The following is a 12,490-nucleotide window of genomic DNA, read 5'->3' as shown; positions in this document are numbered from 1 at the left end:
CCTGCTCCATTTGATAGAAGCTACCATGGATGGGAAAGTTGTAAATTACTTTCGAGAGTAAGGGAAAAGCTTCAGCAAAAGATCTTATTATGGTAGTCGGCAGCAGCTCAACAGCATGTGATTCGTCACAACTGTATTGGAATTATCCTCGTGCAGTTAATGGAGTTGGGCTTGGTAGTAAGTCTTAATTTTTATTGGAGTTGAGTTGCCCACTATTCTTTTGCACTTCTCTAATTTTTATTGGAGTTGGGGCTCGGTAGAAAGTCTTAATTTTTATTGCTATTGGCTTTCAATTATCTAACACATTCATGGCCCACACATCACTAGATGAAGCAGCTTGATGCACATGCTTATGCAAATGATTAGTAACTTTCTTAGTAATTTCAAGTGAAGCTTCAAGGCATGACTTCTTTATTCAAAGATTCAATCATGTCTAGCTTAATCTATACAGGGGGGATATTCCACTTCATGTTCTTGATGCATTGCCATATTTCTGAATTTGGGATACCTCAAAAATATTTGTAGGCTTTTCTAACTAAATTGTCCATTGTGGTCTAGTTTGCCTTTGTTTTTCTGTATTTACATAACTGTACCACCTCTTAAATGGTTTGACGGGGATAAGGACTTAAGGATGTCCTTTAGATGGATTATTTTGTGTCATATTGCTTGCTCAATTCCTCCCTTGTGTTATTCCTAATCTAGGAAGCACCGATACCATTACGGGATATGAATATGGCAAAATACTAAAACAACAATATGGTGATTTTGTAAAAACAACGATACAACACGATTAGGATATGTTATTTAATATTATATATATATATATATATATATATATATATATATTTAGACATGTTTTTCCTTTTAAATGAAAAATATTGAGGTAATAGGCATTATTCATGTTCAGTTATGAATTGCATAATCATTAACAACACTCATATTAGAGAACTCAAGAAACGTTCATCATTCATCAATAGTCAAAAAATGGTTGAAGGCTTCAAAGAAAAATACAAAAAATTTTGTTCAACTATAAATCTAATTGACAGAATAAGAGTCATAAGACATCCATCAACCATGCATGCATCATTATTTTCACCATCACTGTCTTTGAGGAACATGGAAAATAAGATCCTTACATCAAGGGAGAGTTCCATCTAAAGAGGAAAAACCAAAGAGGGAGGGAAGGAGGAGGGAGGGACACAGATTAAGGAAAGAAAGTCTTCAAGCCTTTGAGAGAGAAGAGGCTTTGATTCGTCAAGTATCATTAAATGTGGCAGAGTTTTGACTTAGGTGGAGGTTTATTGTTGGATGAGATTTGGAAACAATATTGGAATAATTAGGAGTTGTATCATAAATCTTGAAAGTAATATGAACTTTGCAATTTTATAACTCTCTCTTGGCTTGATTTACTTAATGAATTTAAGTTAGTATTTTGAATGACTAAAAATAGTTTAAAAAGTAAGTATATTTATTTTTTACATTGCATTTATAATTATGTAGTTTTTTCCTTATTTTTAAAGTACATGTAATTTATTTATGTATTTTTATCTAAAAATTAAAATTCTCAAAAGGTTTACAACTTAATACCATAAGGCTTATGCCTTGCCTACTTATCAGGGGCTCCTTATGCAAAATTAATTATGCAAGAATGGAAACTCCGCATACCTTGCCCTCAGACCTTTCTTTCCTAAGTCCTGCAATTTCATGAGCTTTAGCACCAAAGAGGAAAAAGTTGTCTTCTCCAACTTCTTGCCGTATTTCAACATTTGCCCCATCCAAGGTCCCAATCAGGATACACCCATTCATCGCAAACTTCATGTTGCTGGTTCAACTGGCTTCCATCCCAGCATTACTGGAGAGAGAGAGAGAGAGAGAGAGAGAGAGAGAGAGAGAGAGAGAGAGAGAGAGAGAGAGAGAGTTAGTACCCTATAGATCTATTCAGAATTCAACAGTGCCAATCAATACTTTCAGATTTGACCATTTAACTCTAACTTCATCATATTCTAAAAAACTATATAGAGGATAATGGGATGACTCAAATTGGATTTTGCAATGAGGTCTCTGAAACAAGAAGTTCAGCACTGATAGTAGGAAAATTTAATAGCCAGAAACCTTCTATCTCGTTGCTTTATAGGTGCCTGCTGAGCCTAGTTCCCATTTGATGAAGGATGACATGGTTGTATGCGGTGCTAAAAAATGGAAGAAATACATAGTAAAAAAAAAATAGACAACTTTCCTCTTTATATTGCTAATAACATTGAAGCTCATCATAATGTGGGTTTAATGGAAAAATTTACTAAGCCTGAACTCAGACATGCTTGAACCCTAAAGCCAGCAACCCTTCCACAAACACTCATTTTACGAGTAATTGGATATATATATATATATATACACATTGGACACTCATTGGACTCGTGGCCAATATCAAAGCATCTATAGCATTTCACCCTGTTTTCCCCTGGTTTACTTGGGGCTATTTTACCACTATTATCGCTGGTTGGTTGGTTAGCATGCAGAAGGGCTACTGTCCAAGTTGGTGCACCACTGTTGTGTTCTATCAAAAGCTTCTTAGGCATGTTGTGGGGGTAAGTTGTGACTCAACCTTTAGTGCAAGATGATAGGCATCACCACCTTATAAAGCCTCTGCAAGCTTACTTGTCTGTATGGTCATTTTGAGACCATTCATATAGTGACTAACCCATTGAGCATCAGTTTCAGCAAGATTGCACCTCATTGAAAGCCTATGAAACTCTTGATGACTTTATGATGACTTCCATTAGCTCAAAACACTGCATAGACCGCACAGAGCCTCAATCTACTAGCGTCCTCATGTGTCCCAAAGCCTCTGTAAGATGTCAATAGAAAAGTCTACAATGAGCTTAGCACACTGAGCACCCTGACGTATTCCATAAGCTCTAGGTTGCTGAAAAATGCAAAAAGAAAAAAAATAGATGACAATGCAACTCATCAAATCTTAATCGGAGTTCCTTGATGCATCTTTGTATGACCTCTTTAAAGTTGATTTCTCTTATTGTGTCAAGGTGTTTAGCATTCTCTTATTTTTGTTGTGTTAGTGTCTTTTCAGTGTCAGTCCCATGCTTTCCCAAATGAAGAAGGTTGTGCTAGATGACAAGTGATCTAAAACATATAGTCATGTCTTACAACATCAATCTTAGGCATTTGGTTACTGGGGATTGGGGGCTTTGTAAGTATTCAGAGTGTTTTAAATGAATTATAAGTCCTAGTGTTTGCTTACTTGTAATTCTTTTGGCTGGAGTCTTAAAATGAACCCGAATCTTGGCATAAAATGGATGGCTGGCAACCTCCTTCTAATTGCATACTTCCACCAAAATAAATAAATGAATATATGATAGGCTTATTTATCTGAGTTCATCTATTTATTCCAACTCTCCTAGTACCCTGCCACGACATGACATGGGCACAAATGCAAGTTGTGTCTCAATTGCAGTTCATGAGTAAGGGATTGACTTTATCATGCCTTTTCCATCAACTAAGGAGTTATTGAAGTGAGCAGATTGTTGTTGCTTCTAGGTTGCAAATGTTGCAACAAAACCCTGGTTTTCTCAATTGGGGCTATCAATTGCTAAAGATGTAGCTAAGTCATTTGGGGGGATGAGTTGAACGTTTGATTGAAACCTCGTCATTCAACTCTTAATAAATGCCACCTTGAGTTCTTGTCTACTTGTGCAAACATCTCATGCTTATCACGAGAGTATCCAAGTGAGTATAGCATATTTGGTTCGATTCTGGTTTTGACCCCATACTGAACCTAAAGGTTCTTGAACTTCAAAACGAATCCTGAACAGAAAACTGGTGGTTTTCCATAAAACTATCAATTCAACAGTTCATTTATGTTAAGGCTTGATATGAATTGTTGGTCCACATCCAAATAGCTTAAGCTTTTAGGTGAAGTGGTAATCTAAAATGGTATTAGAGCCATGGTTGCCAGGAGGTATTGGGTTCTAGTCTCATTGTCTGCCCTTAATGTAAGTTTATGAAAAAAATTATTGCACTGTCAATATGGGTGTTATTCATTGTTTATTTATCTCTCTGCATGCATGTGCGGGGGACTGTTAAGGCTTGATATACATTGTTGGTCCATGGCCTAACAACTTAAGATCTTAGATGCAGTGATAATCCAAAAGTTCTTTATCAGTTCAGCTGTTCAAAATTTTATTTATTTAGTATTATTAATCAGAAACTGTACTAATGCTACCTAAAATAAAATAAATAAGACCCATCTCTTTGGGGAGAGATCCAGTAATTATTAAGGAGATGGAACGGAAAACACAATATGTATGTCTCCCTATCCCAATAATCCCAGCATGCACACACACTTGGACTTGCTTTGTTGTCCTTTTTCTATAAGCCTGCTAAACTTTAAGCCATTCAGTTTACCAGATTTGGCTTGTTCCTTAGCTGAATGCAAATTACTGTTATGTCTTATGCACTAATGTTACATTTCCTTATGTACCCAGTATCGAAGCCAACTCTACCTACCATGAAATATGTGACTGGTTTGTTGGTTGGTTTTCCAAGGCTTCAAAGTTGGGGATGGGCTTGTAATGCTTGGTCCAAAGTACTTTAGATGCATGCTGATGCTCACTATTTTGAGCCATATAGGTAGCTTTTGAAGGAAAGTTTTTAATGTAAGATGCACTAAATTGGTTGGGAAGTGATACTTGATCTAAAAATCAGCTTGGGTAAAAGCTTCAATGAGTTTCCTCCAAAAGTGTTTTAGGTTCAACTCAATTTTCAACTCCTTATAAATGTGCTTGACCAACCAAGTTGTCAAACGCTAACCTAAAACTAATTTTGTGCTATGAAATCATTTTTGATTTAAAGCTATCCCAAATAGGCACTTTATTGTGTGGCCTCTGGCACATTGTCAAAAAAGCTGGACAAAATGAAATTTTAGCTGCTTTGCAATAGGAAGAGCAAACAAAATTCCATATTATTATACTTAGTTAATATTTATTTGTTGGCTAAGTGAAAATAATCGTAAGGTATTTGAAAAAAAATAAAAGCAAATGATACTACGCAATAATCATAAGTGATAGAAAAAACCACTGTCCACAAAAAGACAGTAGCCCTAGAAAGAGTTTTGGCTTTCCAAATGAAAGAGAGAGGGGCCAAAGGAGTAGAAACAATGTTTTAGAAGACTCAATCAAGGCTCACCTCATGATGAGACATACCTAAAACACACTCAATCTAAAATACTAAATTACGCCAAGGCTTAAGCATTTGTACAAAAGGCTCACCTTTTTCTCTTTAGTTGTGATTTTTGCATTTTGGTTGTGTGTTTCTTGAGTTAGATTGGCCAGAAAATTTTAGCTACATAGATTGGCCTTCTACTTTCTCTTGGAATGCTTATAGCAGGTGAGGTTTCACTTTTTTACAATCAAAATTGAAAGGCTAAATGATGGATGTTGTGACCATTTGCCAGTCTTCTATTTGATAAAGAGTGCTGAAAGGAAGCTGGCGAAAAGCAGGTGTCTCAAGTGGCTATGAATACTGTTTGACGACAAGAGGAAGTATCTGTTAAAAAAGAAAAAAAACATGATGAGTTTCACAAATAGAAATTATGAATCTATTGAGACATTTTTAATATGAAAGGGAAAAATGGTAACGAGCGGGAAGAATGAAAAATGCATCAAACTTAGAAGCTCCTGTTGTTTTTTAGGGGAGTTAATGAAAAATTCATTAGCCATAGTGGCTCCTATTGTTTTTAAGGGGAGTTCTCTGATTCTAAAAGCACTAAAAATTAAGCCAGCTTCTTGTGGATGCCGGCAAGCTGCAAATGTAGTTATCCAAATGACTCAAAACTATAGGTTCTTCCAACAAGAGAAGTCTAAGAAAAAGGGTGCGAAATTGACGTAGGGTCAGCTGGCTTAATAGTTTCTACACTATTCGAATGGACTTGTGGTGATTTACTTTTACTTTGCATATATTGCATATAAATAATGACAATTTGTACAGAAAATGTTTTACAGCCATATTATTATCTTTTTTTTTAGCATAATTTTTCTTTTTAAATTTCTAATTAAATATATATATGTTTTCTTTGGCAAACTGTTGTTACAATCTGATGTTTCCTCTGACAATGATGTGATTTATTTTCAAAAACTATATACTAATTTTTTTAACTTTCTTAATTTGTAGGGTTTGCAACAGTGACAACGTCAGGACGATGTCATGCAGCTCGGATGCAGCTTTCCACTTTTTTTTTTATCTGAACAAACGAAATGTATTTAAATTTGAATTTTTATAATGTATTTGTATTTAAATTTGAATTTGTATAATATATTTGTATTTGAATTTGAATTTGTATAATATATTTGTATTTAAATTTGAATTAGAATTTTGAATAATTTATGAATTTTATTGCAATTATGGTTTAATGTTATGTAAATGTAATTTAATTACAGATTTTATAGGAATTAATAATTGAAAAAAAAAATTAACATCACTATTAATTGTGCAATTTAAGTATTAGTGACGATTTTAAAATTGTCACCAATAGTATGACTTTAGTGACAGTTTAAAACCGCCACTAAATCCATAAGTGATGATTCTACAAAGCAATAGTGACGGTTCTAAAACTGTCACTAGTGATAGACCAATAGTGACGATTTTAAAAATCATCACTAATAATAGAGTAATAGTGACGATTTTGAAATCATCACTAATAATGAGTAATAATGACGGTTTTAAAACCGTCACTAATAATCAGTAATAGTGACGGTTTTAAAACCGTCACTAATAATAAGTAATAGTGACGGTTTTAGAACCGTCACTAATAATAAAGAAATAGTGACGAATCTAACATCGTCACTAATAATGGAGAATTAGTGACGGTTTTAAAACCGTCACTAATAATAGAGCAATAGTGACGATTTTAAAACCATCACTAATACTATGGTTTTAGTGACGATTTTTTGTCGATCTGGTGTAGAATCTAAAGTAACGGGTGTAGGTCTTTAGTGACTATTTTAATCCGTCACTAATACTCTATCATTAGTGACGATTTTAATATGTCACTAATACTCTATTATTAGTGACAGTTTGAAAAATTCATCACTAATAAATATTAGTAACGGTAGGTATAGCGACAAATTGAAAATCGTCACTAATAACCTCATTTTTTGTAGTGCTCTTTATCTTGGCTTCCTTATTCCCTTGTTCCCCTCTGTTCCTGCAAAGCCATTACCGAAGATCTGCTTTGGCCAGCTTCCAGCAGTCATCAAAACCAAAAGCTCCAACACCACTTGCAGTCCGCCTCTTGGTTGCCTTAACTATTGCAGCCTCACCACACTAGTTCCAGTTCTAGCCGAACACCTTCTCCAACTTCAGCAGCGGCCAAGAACGAACCAGACGGCCAGCCACATCTTGCACCAGCTTCCTCACTAGGCCACACAACCACAACCACCTATGCTCAGTTGTAGCTAGGCCATTGCCAACAGCAACACCGGCCATGCCTCTTCTGCCACCCAAGACAACCACCGGCAGCCACTCACAGAACATCTGTGAACCTCCCTCGAACAGAAGCCGCTGCCTAAGCCAAAGAGGTCTCCCACTGCTGCTCCAGGTCATCCACAACAACACAGCTAGCACCGCAGTACCACCATCGCCATTCGCAAGTTCCCCATAGCAGGTAACCCTAGCCTGCAACTCAGACAGCCGATCACGTTGACGCCATCTCCGTCGTGATACCAGTCCCGCCGTCCACAACTCTCATCTCCAGTAGCACCCCTCCCCCGGTAAGCCCCTGCATATCAGCTACACACATCATACGCACACACTCACGCACACAGTAACACACACACACACACACATGCATTTTTTCCTTTTTTTTTTTTTTTTTATTTTCCTCTTTTTATTTGTTTTAATATCTAACGTTTGGGTTTTCATTGTATGCAGGTATGTCTAATCTTCATATTTAGGATGTAGTTGTTATATATACATATTATATATACATATATATATATTAAATTATTATCGTCCATCTTGCAGGGTTTTCATGATTGTTACATTTATTCTTATAGTTAATGTTCATGTTCATATCTTTTATATATATATATATATAAAATTATTAACGTCCATCTTCCAGGGTTTTCATGATTGTTATATTTATTCTTATAGTTAATGTTCATGTTCATATCTTTTATGTAGGGTTTTCATCGTTAATGTATGTTCAATTTTAATTACTTAGGGTTTTCTTTATTGTATGTGTCATGTCTAATGTATACTCATATTAATATTTTAGGATATTTAGTATTAGTAGTTTAATATTTTATTTGGGAGCGTATTTTCTTAAATATTTTCTTGATTTTTATTCTTATGATTGCAATTAAAAAAGGTACAAGCTTTTTAAGCTTCATGTACCTTCAGTTCTAAGGGAATATATATATATATATATATATATATATATATTACGTATATCCTTTTATGATTTATTTATTTATTTATTTATTTTGCATGTGTATTTGTAAATTCACTAAAAAGGAGCAATTTTAAAGACTTTTAAAATTTACTTAGGGATAATTTCATAATTAATTAGGTACCATTCGTAAGAATGGGCACGTAGGGGGTGCTCGTACCTTCCCCTCATGTAACCGAACTCCCGACCCAACTTTGGTATCGCGGACCGAATCTACCCTTAATTGGATAGTAATTTAGTGTTCTAACCACACTAAAAGGTTAGTGGCGACTCCATTCCTGTTTTTTTCCTCAAAAATCTAAAATAGTTTTTATTTCGCCACCCCGAGGCACACGCGAGTCAGGACGTCGCGATAGCTAGCATAACCTATAATGACGCTGGTAGTGTCACTGAAATTTCCCTTCCTAATTCTATGTGCAACCCAAATTTGAACCCTCTCATGATTAACTTCTCTTCTTTCCCAAACCTAGAACGTCTCAGTGGGAATGGTCTCCCTAGGAGTATTCCTTACGAGATTGGTGCTCTATAGAAGCTCAAGTACCTTAACCTGCCCTATAATTCTTTTTTTGATGATCTACCACCTCATTCCTTCTCTTACAATGCATTCAACGCCTCCGTTCTCTCACTCTTTGGCAGTTTGACAAATTTGATTTCTCTACATCTCAGTCACAATAGTCTTGCAGAACCAATCTCTTCAGCCTTTAGTCGTCTTACCAATTTAATACACTTTGACCTTTCCTCAAATAAACGCAATGGTACCATACCACAAGGGCTTACTAAATTAACCCAACTTCAGTACCTTAATCTATCTTCGGACCAACTTGTTGGCAAAATACCAAGTAAAATGGGAGGACTTTGGAATCTTGGTTTTCTAGACTTCTCACAAAACAACCTCAGCAGGTACGTCTCAATTGATCTGAAAAATTGCTCCAAATTATAAAAGCTACTATTGAGTAGAAATTTTTAAACTGGAACTATTCCACTATGGATTGAAGAACTTCAAAAATTATCTACTATTGACCTTAGACATAACATAATAAGTGGAGGGTTACCTTTGGAACTCAAAAATTTGAAACCTTATGTCTTATTGAATCTCTCCTATAATAAGCTAGATCTCTGGAACCCTTCCCTCTTATCTTTGTGCTTCATTTTTCATTGACTTATCGTATAATGCCCTCGATGGACCAATGGATGACTGTTGGTTTGATTATGAACCCATGCAACTAATTGGCAACAAGAATTTGTGTGGTAATAAGACACATTTCCCTCCTTGCCTTCCATCCCCTACATCCATTGGCTTTATGTACAAAACAAGGAGGAACATAGGAAGACACCAGAAGTCCATTTTTATTCCCATTGGCATATTCCTATCTCTCGTTGCTTTTGGATTTGTTTTCCTATCTCATTGAAAGGGAAAGAATACAAAAAATGAAGCAAGTGTAATTAAGAGTGGAGACATATTTTCTATATGGAATTATGATGGTAGGATTGCATATGAAGATATTATTGAAGCAATAGAGGACTTCGACATCAGATGATGCATCGGGACCGGAGGTTACAGTAGTGTTTATAAAGCACAATTGCCTAGTGGGAAAGTGGTTGCTTTAAAGAAACTTCACCATTTGGAAGCTGAGGAGCCTGCATTTGATAATAGTTTTAGGAATGAGGTTCTCATATTAACTCAAATTCGACATCGAAACATTGTGAAGCTTCATGGATTTTGTCTACATAAACGATGCATGTTTTTAATTTATGAGTATGTGGAAAGGGGGAGCTTATTTTGTGCCTTGAGGGATGATGATGAAGCAACGAAGCTAGATTGGATTAAGTGCATCAACACTATTAAGGAAACAACAAATGCTCTATCTTATATGCACCATGATTGCATCCCACTGATTGTTCATCGAAACATATTAAGCAACAACCTTCTTTTGAACTCTCAATTGGAGGCTTTAGTCTTGGACTTCGGTATTGCTAGGCTATTATACCCCAATTCATCCAAACGAACAATAGTTGCAGGCACTTATGGATATATTGCACCAGGTGGATTGTATATTCTTCTTCTTTTGAACTTTCACTTCTTTTCCTTATATTATTAATTGGTTCATCTATGGTTTTAGTGACTAGTCGGTCCTAACATATCATCATTGTTATTAGTTGTGTCACAACATGCGTAGAATTTTGTTGTCTGAAGGTATTGTGCTTATGATAATATAACATAATGTGGATGGTTAGATTGAACATGGTACATGTCATTAATTGATAGTAAGGGCCATGTTTTAACATCTTATTTCTTTATGTGGAACTTGCCTACTCCATGGTTGTTTCCGAAAAGTGTGATGTTTACAGCTTTGGGGTGGTGGCACTAGAAATAATAATAGGTAGGCATTCAAGAGAGTTGTTTTCCTCATTGTCATCTCCATCTACTAAAGAAATAATGCTCAATGAAGTGATAGACTCACGCCTTTCACCTCCAACCAATCAGCTAGTTGCAAGTGAGCTTGTTCTTGTTACAAAACTTGCTTTTGCTTGTGCACATGCCAGACCAAAGTCCAGGCCAACAATGAAGACTATCTCTAAGGAATTTCGTGCTCAACGGAAGCCATTAACCAAACCATTTCATGAAATTTCATTGTCGCAATCATGGAACTAAGAAATTTGTTTGGTATGTGGAAATTGTAGTAGTCAATAAGGAGTTAAAATCAACAATGTTCATATTATTGTTCTACATACTTGGACTTCAAGTTGAATATAAAAATAATTGTATTATCAATCTTCTTTTCAGGAAGTATACCTGTTTACACAAGTATCTGATTCATAAATGAGTATATCATCTTTATTGACTAGGCCACCTTTGCCCAACAACTCTCTCCACACACTCATAAATGCATTTTCTTGTTTTATTCTACAAGATAAAGTTTTAGGCCAAGTACAAATGGAATATTTACTTTGTGTAGACATGCATATTGTTGGCTATTGTTCTCATTAAACATAATTGAGAACTAGAATTGCACAAAGAAAGAATAGAGCTTTTAGCACAAAAAATAGAAAACCCTTATTGTCCCCAGCAACTTGGGAATTAAAGAAAAATCTTTGCAACCAAAATCATAGTCTACCATTTTATTTTATTTTTTGGTTTTTTTTTTTTTTTTGTAAAAGAGGGCGACACCTCCTTTCTTTATTAGAAAACCCATCACTAATGGTGGAAGAATATCGTGGTTCTAGCAAAACAAGTTACAAATAGATAAAACCAAAACGTAACAAAATCGTAGTCTACCATCTATCTATGGTTGTATGTTGACGTTTGCCTAATGTAAGTGGGTGTGCACAGTGAAAATAGATAGACTAGAAAAAGACATATAATGCAAATTCCATGAGAACAATTTCTTCTAATATATATATATATATATATATATATATATATATATATATATATTGAAACATCAATAACAACATTGTTTTTGAAGAGAATTAATAATCACCTACCAAACCCTCCTTTATAGTTCTAAAAAAAAAAAAAACAATACTCATTAAAAACACCAAATTGCACAACCTAAATTAGTGAATTTATCAAGAAATAATAAGGGAATGCTAAGTCCTTTAGACGCATTCATGAACTATTGAAACTGGTGGCAATGGGGATAAGAACTAGAAGAATGAGGAAGTATCACTCTTGCACATCCATCAATTTCCTGCTACTTTTTTGGTACTCTTTTGCAATGCTCATGTTTGTGATATTGTCTTTAGCGTGTCAAAATGTGCTCATCAAGTGGTGCTGAATGTCATCCATTTGTGCCCTGCGTGCCTCAAGAAAACTCCTTTCAACCTACTTGGTCACATCATGCTATTCATGAATCTCAGTTGATGTCTTCGCAACTATTCCTTCTCATGCTCCTGAAAAGCCTTCCTTAGAAATTCCTTATCCCCTTGCTTGTGTTGGTCAACATTGAAAGGAGGCTAATTGCTTGCAGTAATTATCGATATTTTGCAAAACTTAACATTTAACTTTGCTCCACTATTGAAGTGAAT

General features: G+C 35.2%; 1 pseudogene; it reads left to right on the top strand.

Annotated features, from left to right (window-relative positions):
- Positions 1-7,935: 7,935 nt before the first annotated feature.
- LOC131148102 (MDIS1-interacting receptor like kinase 2-like) lies at positions 7,936-11,114 on the top strand (annotated as a pseudogene).
- Positions 11,115-12,490: the final 1,376 nt, after the last annotated feature.

This window comes from Malania oleifera, chromosome 1 (assembly GCF_029873635.1).
Source record: "Malania oleifera isolate guangnan ecotype guangnan chromosome 1, ASM2987363v1, whole genome shotgun sequence".
NCBI classification, from domain to species: Eukaryota; Viridiplantae; Streptophyta; class Magnoliopsida; order Santalales; family Ximeniaceae; genus Malania; species Malania oleifera.
The sequence above is the reverse complement of the archived record's forward strand: the minus strand, read 5'-3'. Positions and strand labels throughout refer to the sequence as shown.